Source organism: Anabrus simplex, chromosome 2 (genome assembly GCF_040414725.1).
Source record: "Anabrus simplex isolate iqAnaSimp1 chromosome 2, ASM4041472v1, whole genome shotgun sequence".
Taxonomy (NCBI): domain Eukaryota; kingdom Metazoa; phylum Arthropoda; class Insecta; order Orthoptera; family Tettigoniidae; genus Anabrus; species Anabrus simplex.
Window position 1 is genome coordinate 504,300,216 of NC_090266.1, and position 13,280 is coordinate 504,313,495.

Below are 13,280 nucleotides of genomic sequence, written 5' to 3' on the forward strand. Positions count from 1 at the left end.
CTACTAGAAAACATCCAATACGTGTTACTGTGTATTAACAAAATCCGAAATATCATACGAGTGCTTCAAGAAACCATTAGTCTTTCATTTCACGAGATGACAAATGTAAAAATGCTATCAAGAAAAGACTTAACTAACATTGTCAAACATTTGTTATCAATCTATCCTACACAGAGTATGATCCATACCGATCAATACAATCAGTATGAAAACCTAAAAATGTCAAAAACTCAAGTCCTTGTGCTGGACGAAGAAATGATAATAATCCTTTCCATGCCAATCACGGATGGAAATCAATATAAATTATATGATGTAACCCCTGTACCCACCATTAATAATGTTATACTTGTCCCATCTGAAAAATACTACCTACAAGGTCCAATTATGAAATGGTCTACCGTACCTTGTGTTAAGAACACCCTATCATACGTATGCTTATATTATAACACCAGAATCACAAACTGCAACTTAACAAATACTGCAGGATGTGAATTTGCTTCTGTAAAGAATGATGTAAAATTATTTAGACCGCTAAACAAAGAACATATTCTGTTCTTTACAAGAAACCCAGAGGTAATCTTACAAACATGTCCAGAATCCCAGAAATCCATCCAGATTTCTGGACCACAGGTAATTTATTCCAATGAATCTTGCCCTATCTCCAGTATGGGAATAACTTTACAACAAAAACCTACTAATTACATCCATACTTATCCTTTCCTAGGTATCCAGAAGGAACCTTTAATTAAGAATGAAATTACGTTTCATATTTCTCATTTAGATGTAAAGAAAATGAAACTAGACTTAAAACCCATCCCTACAACCTCTATTGATATAAAAACATTTGTGTCTACTAATGTCATCCTTGTTGTACTAATTATAGCAAGTATTATAATCATGTTCAGAAAGAAAATGTATAAATTATGTAAAACTGTAAAAATTAGGAATAAGAAAAATGTAAATGTTACTGAGGACAGTAACATGAAAATAAGGGGGGAGGAGTTATATCCCTCACCGGGAATAGAACCCTCACCCATTAATACTAGTGTATTCGGCTTATAAAAGCTACTTTTATTATTATTATTACTGCTGCTGGCATATTGTATGAGTGTCAAGCAGTTTCAACAGACCTTAGGCAAACTAGTGACCAATACTGGTGAGTCAAGATGTGAGTAAGTTTCAATAACAACTCAGAGTCCAGGATGACACATATCCTGACACATATCCTCAGGCTTGGCAGAATCAGCCCAAACCTTTCCGTGACGTATGTGCCCCACTCCCTGGTGCCATCAGAAACCCCTTCCTAAACTCCTAACTCTTTGCTTCACATATCCCCTCTTCCCTGGTAATCAACCAGTACGAAGACAATGTACCCCACCCAGAGGGATTGACACGTGACTGCCCTAATTCATATAAAACCCTGGACTCCAAATGGAAAAGCTCTCTTGGAATGTAGTCAGTTAAGAACTACCAACTAATTGAGTTGGCTGTTAGGCGTCAGGCCTCAGAACGTGTAAATAGACTTTAAATCTTCAAATGTAATAAGTGTTAGTAAATTAATAAATACAATATTGGACATCTTCGTTTCATTTGGAATAAGATATACTCAGACTCGTGGAGAACCTGTGAGGACCTAGCTTAACAACCCAACAAGCTAACCACGAACTTGTTAAGCGACAAACTTAACTCATTCACTGTGTGTATCGCTGACGGAGAAGTGCCTGTCTCACGGCAACTCTACCCAGCGCAGTTACAGACTGCATGGTCCTTGTGACATGTAAGTAATAACTATCTGAGATGTAAATACAAACGTTGTACAGCAAAGTGATTGTCTAGATTTTCTTTGGAAACATTTATTTGCTAGAAATTACTCCACGCGAAGTCAAACCAAATCATCTGCAATGCGCAATTCAAAATTTTAATCTACATATAACTCAAAATTCAACTGGAGCATTTATTCTGATCCACGCTTGTGCTCTTACAGGCACACAGAACTGTCATATGGGTTTCTGCGCATTAATGACCAGCTCAATTGAGTACCCGAATCCGAGTACATTAAAGGAATATAGAAGATCTTATACTTCTTTCGACTCACAATAAACACTAAAGTCTACCATGCTTCAGAAAGGAAAGGAGCATTGACCTAGTTTTTTCTGCTGTTTGGAAGATAAATTTATACACGACTGCATGTTTCATTAATACGTGTATGTTACGATTTATATGTCTACACTGTGTAAATAATATGTTTCTTATCGTATTATAATTAGGGTTGTCGCCGATTTCTGTAGAAACCTGAGTTCGATTCCCAGACGGCAGATTTTATATTGCATGTTTAGCTTTAGTGCGTGTACTAACCCCAAGTCCTGTGGCATAGATTCACTTAGGAAAAATGCTTATATTGATTGCGGATATGATCTAGAAGTTCAGGGACTCATGGTTTGATTTTTATTATTTTTCGAGTGAGCCTTACTCTGTTTGCGGCAGCATCAAATATGTACTATACGAGAGGTCTCCTACACCATGCAACGAACTTTGGGGCGAAGAGCCATCTTTATTAAATTTATTATATTGCAACAATATTGTCAGTTGTGTAAATACGGCAGATTATATTTTATTTATACCAGAATTTGATTCACATTTGTAATAAATAATGTTATTTAAGCAAATCAGCAGCTCACCTATCTTTTCTTATGTTGGCTTAAGTTAGCTTATATCCTGTGCGTGCATGCCTCTTAATATTCTTCGTCACGTTGACCCATATCCACCCACCTTTCCTTGTTGCCGTCTGTGTTACGTTAAGCTGAAGAAGAGGATGTTTACGGACTGGTAATCTATACGCCCACGGGCACTTGCCATTTGGTGAGTGTATTGTCCAATATAATGTGCTTGGTCGGAACTCAGCATTTGCTTGATAGCGACCAGGGCATTATAGTGCACAATATATTTCATAATAATGTCCCTGTCACATAAACAGAGACAGGCATAAAATGAGGATAATTTACCCAAAATATAAATTCTTCGATAATATGAAAACATGAAAAAAAGTTCAACAATGATAAACAAATACTGCGTTTACCTCTCGAACTAAGAGAGTTAAACCATTGAAACACGATAACCTGAAGTTTCCATTATGAAGATATCTCGCAGAACTTGGCAGTTCCTCGACGAACGACGAAGAGCATTTACAAACTGCTCAAGTATCATATTAAACAAAAATATATTTTTGTGACAACCACTGATCACCTATATGAAACTTAAAAGTATAAACTATTTATTTGAGGCTCAACGATTCCCAGGATGATGCCACGTAAATTTGGTTCGTGGCGTCGAGATGTAAACACCAAACTTTCTCAGTCAATGTGCATAGTTTTAAGAATAATCTATACGCACGCGGATTAAATGTTCATTCTTCGCAAAACATAAGAAAAAATTAGTGAATTTATGGTATTTGCTCACCTTGTACATTAGAAATTCCACACTGTTTCTTAATTTTAAACTTTTCACTTATGCAACTTTTGTCCTTCGACCTATTTTTATTTCTCTTCTTCACTCGAATGAAACAATTTCTCAAGGATCGATATAGTTCATCAATAAAAACAACGAATTCCCAGGAATAAACAGTACGCCCAAAAAATTCGAAGTAATTCTAGGTTGACAAAACTGTTACCTCAGTATGGAGATATTCACTATATAATAATTCAAATACACATGGATACTTTATTTTCAGATAAAATGTTACATTCCATTATTGAACCTTGCTTTTGATGTTCACATTAAGCATTTCAACGTCATAAGTTCAGAACCCCAGACTGAAAAGATTTATAGTCATAAAAACATTTAAGCTCTTTAGGCTTTTTCACTCGTGAAATTACCAGCGTTTCGCACCAGTGTAGCAGTGGGCTCATCAGTTCGATTGTTAAACCTTCCCAAGACGCTAGCGGCTAGTGCGCCGCTGAAACACCACTGCATAGGACAATGCAGTGACGGTGCATTAGGGGAAGCACATGCCTCCATTTGTATAAATGCTCGCCTTTGGCCCTTATATCAAACATTAAGGTTCCTAGAAGGCAACTATAATTTAATTTCATTGGATGAAAATATTAAAAACATTTAAGCACTTTAGGCCGCCAGCATCATGGAAAGGTGCAGCAGACCAACTTATGAGCCCACTGCTACACTGGGTCCAAACGCTGGTAATTTCACGATTGCAAGGCCTAAAAAGCTTACATATTGTTAACATTTGCAATTGATGAAATTAAATGTTGTTTTCCTTCTATAAATGCTATTTTTTATTTGTAGCAATGTCACCTTGTTTTACAAAGTACGAACGAGCACGCATTCTTCTGTCAACCTAACAAATGATTAGGTGTAGAATATAGCCTATATCGTCGCAATTCGGGAAAAATGTTATATCTCCCAATGCTCTTACAATCCATTATTTTCGTTAAGACTGGTCACGCTTCCCAGCCACACATGGATATTTAGTCCATCAGAAGAATATTCGTTGTGTTCATCTTCCTTTGCTTCCGTATCGGGTAAAATGAACCTTACCGTACCACACTCTAGGAATGTATATTTGTATGACATTTACTCACCCCTATAGTATAATGTACTTAAGTTTCAATTTTCCTTCACACGTTAGCACACGAAAATGAACACAACGGACATTGTTCTGATCGACTGCATATCCATATGTGGCTGGGAGGCGTGATAAGTCTTAAGAAAAATAATGGAGATGTAGCGCATTGCGAGATATAAACTTTTGCCCCAACAGCGACGATGAATTCCCGCGAACTTATCAGTTTTCAGACTGAGTAGAGATGCAGAAACGATGAGGTTTGATTGTTATAGTACTAGCGCTCACACAGCAAATTTTTATCGTAATTTATAATATTAATATTCTTTTGACTGTAATACTACAATAAAGTTAAAAAGTATGTTTACAGCAATATTCTTTTGTTCAATTTCGGCAGTTGTCATCCGTATGCCTATTGTGTGAGGTAAGAAGAATCACGGTGATCCTACGTACGTTAGAATATTGTACCTTGTACCTAGTGATTTGGACACGCGATTAGGGTCGCGTCGCTCTGAGCGAGATGGTGGGTTCAAGTTCATCCGCCGGCAACGCTGAAGGTGGTTTTGCGTGGTTTCCCATTTTAGGACAGGGCAAATGATGTGGCTGCACCTCAATTAGAGACAAGGCCGCCACTTTCTCAATCCTAGCTAGCCCTTTCCCATACTTAGGCCGCCGAGACTTTTCCATGTGTTAGTTCGACGTTAAGGGGAAGTGGTACACCAATAAGGGACAAACATATATTATTGTTTTTTACGCATTTTAGTTATTTGAAATATGGTAAATAAGATTGCAGTAGTTATATCGATGAATAGCCGGCCCCGTGGTGTAGGGGTAGCGTGCCTGCCTCTCACCCGGAGGCCCCTGGATCGATTCCCGGCCAGGTCACGGATTTTTACCTGGACCTGAGGGCTGGTTCGAGGTCCACTCAGCCTGCGTGATTAGAACTGAGGAGCTATCTGACGGTGAGATAGCGGTCCCGGTCTAAAAGTCAAGAATAATGGCGAAAAGGTTTCGTCGTGCTGACCACACGACACCTCGTAATCTGCAGGCCTTCAGGCTGAGCAGCGGTAGCTTGGTAGGCCAAGGCCCTTCAAATAAATAAATAAATAAATAAATAAATACTGATCTGCATTTAGGGCAGTCGCCCAAGTGGCAGATTCCCTATCTGTTGTTTTCCTAGCCTTTCCCTAAGTTATTTCAAAGAAATTGGAAATTTATTGAACATCTCCCCTGGCAAGTGATTCCAATCCCTAACTCCCCTTCCTATAAATGAGTATTTGCCCCAGTTTGTCCTCTTGAATTCCAACTTTATCTGCATATTGTGGCCTTCCCTACTTTTATAAACGCCACTCAAACTTATTCGTCTACTAATGTCATTCCACGCCATCTCTCCGCTGACAGCTCGGAACATAGCACTTAGTCGAGCAGCTCTCCGTCTTTCTCTCAATTCGTCCCAGACCAAACTTTGCAACATTTTTGTAACGGGCTATATTGCCATGTGGTTTGGTTTTGGTTTGATATCGATGAAAGTAGTTTCTAACGGCTCATATCGCATTTACATGTCAAGTCGACACTTGAGGTTACGCCCACCTATTCGACAACGTATGCAATTTTTTTTTAACTTCGCGCTATAGCAGTGGGATCTGGTGGCACATCTTTGTTTCTACAGTCCGTAGCAACACTCTCCGCTCGTCAATTGTTTGTTTTGCAATGTTTGGAATTGTTTACTGAAACCACATGTGTTAGTTTGTTTTGGTAGTGAATCAAACAGACTTTTAGAATGCCTATTTCGAATATAATTTTTAAGCAACGTACTGGAATAGGTGGAAGGAAAGGACGTGGCCCAACATGTGAAATAGTTAGTAATCAGGAGGCCGGTAGTGAAAATGATGCAGTTTTGACATACAATGAGGAGTGTGCAGGCCGATTGAGGGTTCTAAGGGCTTTAGGCAGTGAACCAGGTCAAAACATGCAAAAGATTTGCAATTAAATTAATATATGTTAAGGATAAAATGTGAGACATACAGGCCCAGGTGGTAACCAGAAAACAACAGAAAAAGGTGAAGAAATCATGTGAAGATGCTGAATTTGACACAGATGATTCGGATTATGGGCCAGGAATGCACTGAGGTATCCAGCATCTTTGTTTCTATTTATCTAAAAACACGTATTTTTGAAACTATGTTCCATTTCCTTTAGAACCACTACAGTTAGAAACATGAAACTTGCACCAAATCGTCACCTTGGAGTTGAAAGTATACTATGTTCATATAATATTTCTGCCTTTTATATTTTCAAAATTATGGTTACTAAAATTATTATTTAGAAAAAATGACCTCCAAGAAAATAACATTCAAAAATGTATTTGTGGGTTAATATTAAAACCAAACTAAAAGTGTGCACAAAACTTCATCCTCTAAGTGTCGTAAATCCTATTAACTTCTATACAATGGTCTTTGAGAAAAAGGAACATGAATTTGGCAAATTAAACATTGTGAAATGGGATGTACCACCTCCACTAGCAAAAAATGAATCTCCGGAGAGGATGATGGACGAATGATGACTTCTGCAGTGTACAACAGAACTAATCATGATCTTTCGAAGGTGTCATAAAGTACGAGTAAATAATTTTAATTGCGTTCATTCTTAAAGAGAGAGAATTTGTTAAACTTTGGATGCTATGAAAAGGGAGAATGTTAATAGGTAGAAAGTATGAAAAAGAAACGATGTCAAGAGACAGGATGACAGCTCAAATGTCGGCAATATATCAGAGAAGAATGTAATACTGACATATCCAACTTGCTTGTAACTCGCTGCATTGTCGTTATTATTATTAAAGGATACATTAGGAATACTTTGTTCCCGAGGATTTCTTCATCTTTTATCTGATTTATTAATACTGTACTTCAAAATGCCTAGGAATATGACGAGTATATTTGATTACTGTATTCGATACTTTGATAGTTTCATCTTTGACAATCTTCTTCCGCTTCTCGATAGGTTAAAAGTCCTGATCACTAAATGGGAATCTGTATTCAAGTACAGGAAAAATATCGGTTGGATATTTAAAATTCTTAAGGCTGACTATAAAGCTGATGCAGAAACAGCATTAAACAAAGCTCTTATTCTTGTCAGTGCATGCGTCTATTAATGAAGTAAAATAAAAATGGCAGCATTTGCTTCGCATATCAAAACAGGAATGAACTCGTCCCGCTTTGTCCCGTTCTGTCAATTGCTTCATTGCATGTGAACACTTTCTCTTGTGATTTTTAACTACAACGTGACATATCATACCTTCCTGGTGTGAAAAGTTTCATTTATCGAGTGTTGAGGAAGCATGAAATACTGCATGTAATCAAAAGAAGCGAAAGTGATCCGTTCTGCGTTATCACGTGATTTCCTCTTTCTCGTTTCATCAAATTTTATTTTGTTGCCAGATTCAGTGCTTTGACTTGGTGTACATCTCTTTTTTGCCTTCGGTTTTCGCTATCTGCACCCTACTATCCACACTTTCACAAATGAAACTCGTGCAAGATCTCGGTATATCAATGTTGAAATTAATTTTCCTTTGTAAATGTTAGGCAGAAACAATATAAAGAATCTAAGACCAAATTACGCGATTAGAATCCAAATGTTCAGAAAGAAAATATGTCAAACATTGAAACGCTGTAATATTCTTACGAAGAAAGTAAGGACATTCCTTCAAGAGTCAGACTAAAAACACTTATATATATATATAATATTTATATGATTCTTTCCAGTTTCTAATAACTTCATCAGGTGATTTTGTTTTTTGTTTGTTTGTGTGCCAGATGAGTATGTATCTAAAGGAGGTCACTGTCTGAAAAGTAGTTCTGAGGGTGTTAAATTCTTTAATAGAATCAGTATGAACAAGAATAAAATTAAGAATAGGAACAGTAATAGCAATAACAATAAAATTAGGAATAAATATAAGAACAAGAATAAAAATAGGAGCAAAAATAAGCAAACAGAAGAAGAATAAAATTAAGGAGTGGAAGAGAAAGAAGAAGAAGATTTTGTTCTATTATAGGCCGCTTTGACGGTTTTTATCCTTAAGGTTATTCAGGGTGTCAGAAAGTTCCACAAAATGGGATTCTTTACATTTCCTTCTTTCAGGCATTCTTCCCCATTTATTGAGGTTGGCACTTGAAGTGGATATGAAACAGTTTTACGGTCGGATGCGTTTCCTGACGCCATCCATAAGCTGAAGGGTGTATGTAATGTAGTGTGTTGTGTGTAGATCAAGAGAAGTGTACTAAAACGAATCCCCTACTCCCTGAGATAGAGGAATGTACGATATGTAGTTAAAAATAGACCCGGTCAACACTCGAACCAGAGGCCCTCTGAGCCAAAGGGCAGTTAGCTGACCGTTCATCCAAGGAGCCAAAAATTTGAGTGTATAATGAAACAGTAAATGTATAGCCATGACTTTCGGACAATAATGAAGGAATGTGCAGTTCCGATAATTATGAACAGATCTGACACTCTGACCCTGAGCACGTTACCAGCAGCGAACACGACTAGCGGAAAGTAAAGCAGGAATTGTCTCAGTATGCTGCTGATTCGTGGTTATATTTAACTATCTCGATATAGACACATACAGGGCAAAGGAATAATGACTGCACAGTACGTGAGTACTGATATTTGCATGTAATTTAATATTGACAGGAACATGCTTTTTGAAATATTTTACCATAATTTGTCGCTAAAATATACTTCATTATTAGTTCCATTTCGATACCTCTTATCTTCATGGTGATGTTAAAATTACGCACTGGTTTTCTACCTTAACTCGAGAAGCTTCGGTCTTGTTATCCTTTCTCGGATAGTCCCAGCCAGGCTCTCGTCCCCTTATCGTGTATACGGTCTCATTAAAAGGCAGACTCGGTGAACAAACCGAAATGAGAATACAGCAAGAAGAAAACACAACTCGCTTTCAAGCGTGCTTGATCTGGGATTAATGGATGAGAAACCAATTTGTTACGGAAACAACAGCGTCCTAGTCGAATGTTCAACTCTCGCACGTTGTAATTGTAAACATTCTGATTTAAGATCTAAGAATATTCTACCATACAATATTCCTGGAAGACCGAATTTATGTAACTCTATCTCATAAGAAAATGGCCTCAGTGGCACTCTGCCAGTAAATCACATATTTACATTGGTATGATAAGGTAAGGGGTTGTGAAAAATAAATGAATTTCTTGTGCATTTGTGTCAAGTTTGATCGTTGCAAGAATCGCCCCAATCACAACACTATGCAGTATGTACAAACTTCCACACCTCATCGATACTTGTGTGTGGGAGCAAGTTAAGCCATACATTTTAAGTCTATATTTGTCCGTAGTTTTGTATCAGTTGTTAGTTCAAAGGAAATTGGAGCCATTCCGGGATTACTAGAACCAAAATGAATGATGAACACTATTAATAATAATAATAATAATAATAATAATAATAATAATAATAATAATAATAATAATAATAATAATAATAATAATAAAGTTGATAATTAACTTCGTACACCGTTTAAAATGCATTTATAATCTACCTGTATATATATCTAGTGTTGTATCGGAATTTAGTTCAAATTTAGTACCGGTAATCAGAATTAGTTATAATATTATTATTATTATTATTAATAATCTTAGTGTTACATTTCGTCCTATTTTAAAGTTGGAGTTTAGACAGTTCGAATATCATTGAATTCAAAATATTTATGTGGGTAATAAATTGGTTGGTAAAAATTCTGGGATAAACCTAATATTGAGGGCCAATTAAGTGTAGAATGTCAGAAGCTACGAATATCAGTTGGGACCTCTGTGGATTTTGTAGAACCGAAATTTATTCAGTGAGAGTTTTAATTGATGTTGAGCACAAGTTGCGTAATAGGGTGTATCTAGATGTGAGCTCCTGTGTATTGTTAAGTGTTATGCGAAGCCGAGGTATTGTCCAGGAATAGCTGGGAAACCCTGTGGAGTTTGTGACATTTGTGATGTTCAGTGTTTTCAGGAAGAACTACTACATGCCATCTGTAAATTTTCCTGAGGAGTTATTTATGAAATTGCTATTTGAATTAATTGGGTTCGGATTACAAGCTGAACTGTGTATCCATATGGTAGAAGTCGTCCCATGTTTCTGAGTGATGAATTTCCAATGTTAATTAATTGGGACTCAAGGTTTGTAATGTTCTAAAGTAGGAATAAAGATGTAGTTTCGGATATTATATTAAAATTTGTTCGCGTTAACAGCATCATGTCGAGTTATTGTTCATTTGAGAATATCAAGGGTAGCCGAAAATGTTGGTATAGAAATGACAAGAGAGATTCGATAGAAGTTAAGAAATACGGTGTAAATGTATTTAGCTGATGTGAGTTGTGAATTATTCTTGAGGTTAGAAACATTGTCGGTTACCACTACGATAGGCCTTGAACTTTCTTTTTTTTTTGTATTTTTTCTTTTGTATTTGGTGTTGGAAACATTGTCAATTACCACTACGGTAGGTATTGGAAAATTATTCTAGGTGTTAGAAACATTGCCGATTATCACTACGATAAGTCTTGGAAATTTACTCCCATGGCCAGCAAGATGCCCAGATCCGTCCCCGATATGACACGCGTGAGACCAGCTGGAATTTCAAATCCGTCCCAGTACCATTATCCAGGATATCAAGGACCAGTTACAACAGTTGCTTGACAGCTTGTCTCAGGAGAGTATAAGACTGCTTTATGACACCCTTCCGAACCGAATCCGCTCATGCATCCAGGCCGGAGGGGAAGCAACGTCATACTGATAAGTGGACCCGTACTACCAAGTTCTTTCTAAATTTGAGTCGGTTCTGTAATCACTGAAATAATATCACATACCATCTCACCACGTAAAGTATCATTGCATTTCCTCTTTCCCTTCTTGGTGCTTCCATTGTTTTGTCAGGCAGTGTATATAAATACTTAAAAGTTCAACTTCGCACTAACACATCGAAGGTTTCCGGTGTCGCAAGGATGGAAAGGCCTATGAATGGGAACGTAGCGTCTGTGGTCGTAATTAAGATACAGTCCCAACATTTACCTAGTGCAAACCACGAAATACAACATTCGGGGCTGCCGACGGTGGGATTCGAATCAGCCATCTTCCGAATGCAAATTCACAGCTACGCGGCCTTTTATTATTATCCTTACTATTTTATTATTATTATTATTATTACTTAAAATTTGTTTTACATTTACCCGATGGCTCCCCACACAATGACGCCATGTGTAACACCGATGTGTCGCTCCAAAATATTGCAAGAATGGAACCTCTCATCAGTTCGCCGCCATACACACAGACGATGGTTAGTCGGAGTAGTGCAGAACCGCGATTCATCACTGAACACAATGCGACGCCAATCATCAATATTCCATTCTTCCCTGTCATGGCGCCACTCCAAACGCAGCCGTTTGTGTTGTGGTGTTAACGGCAGCCTGCGCGTGGGAAGGTCACACCCTAGTCTGGCTGCTACTGGTCTACGATCAATGGAGCGGGATGACACAGAATCTTGCAGGGATTACACTACATGTTCTCAAATGGCAGGCGCAGGTGTGAAGGGGGTTACGATATGCTTGGTGCACAGTACGGCATCCTCCCTTGTGGTGGTCAGAGTTGGTCGACCGGAACTTTGGCAACGAGTATACCTGCCCTCATGTTGCCATACACTCCAGCATCGGGCCACTGTCACATAAGAATGCCCGACATATCCCGGATATTGCACGATTCGACCAGCAGGCCAAATAGAGAGCCACAATGAAGTGAATGTTAGATTCTGTCAGGTGCTGATTAACGCTTTTTCACACATGTACGTGGCCTCTCCATTTTCTTCACAGTGATCACTCAACATCTGATGCATTTCACGACCGTTATATTCCCTACCAGTACTGGTAAAAACACTAAACACGAACCACAGTAATGCACACTTGTGGCCGTTCTGCCTGCCACAGAGAATTGCAACTCTGAATCATTTACATACGCATGGAGGTGTGTACGGTACGTGTATGAAGTTATATTGCCACCAGAGCATTTCTTCTGGGTGCTTCAGTATTTTCGTCAGGCGGTGTATGATAGTAGCTTATATGTACTGTAGTTGATAAAAAATTAAAGCCTTTGGAGGAAGTTGTGCTTATGTGCATGTTCTTACCAGGGTACATTTCAAATCAGTATTATTCCGTTTTCATACAAAAACCCTTCGTCCGCTCTGCATGCATATACACAGTTATGCCCACACGTACACAACACTGCTCAATGTTACGAGTAAGAAAAAGTGGCTCACGGTGTATGCATAAAGTAAGATTAGGGTAATCCCTGTAATGAGGGCATGCACTGCGCTAATGAGCTGTAGACTGCGGCTGGGACCAGCCCACCACATACCCGACTTAATTCACTCTTCCACTCCTTTATACTGTGAAGCATCAGCAAGCATCCTTTTTAGCTGGTAGTATACATTCAAATTTCTCGTTATAAGGGGCCCATTCAATAATCAGAAGCCACCTTGGTCTATTTTCTTCCGTTTCCATCTAAACATTGCTGTATACCGATTGAACCAGGTAGCATTACACATTATTTTAGATAACTACCAGAGTTTTCAATTAGGTGATTAAGATACTGGTTATCACTTCCATGGAATTACTGCGACTAGGTCTTCCTTCCAAAA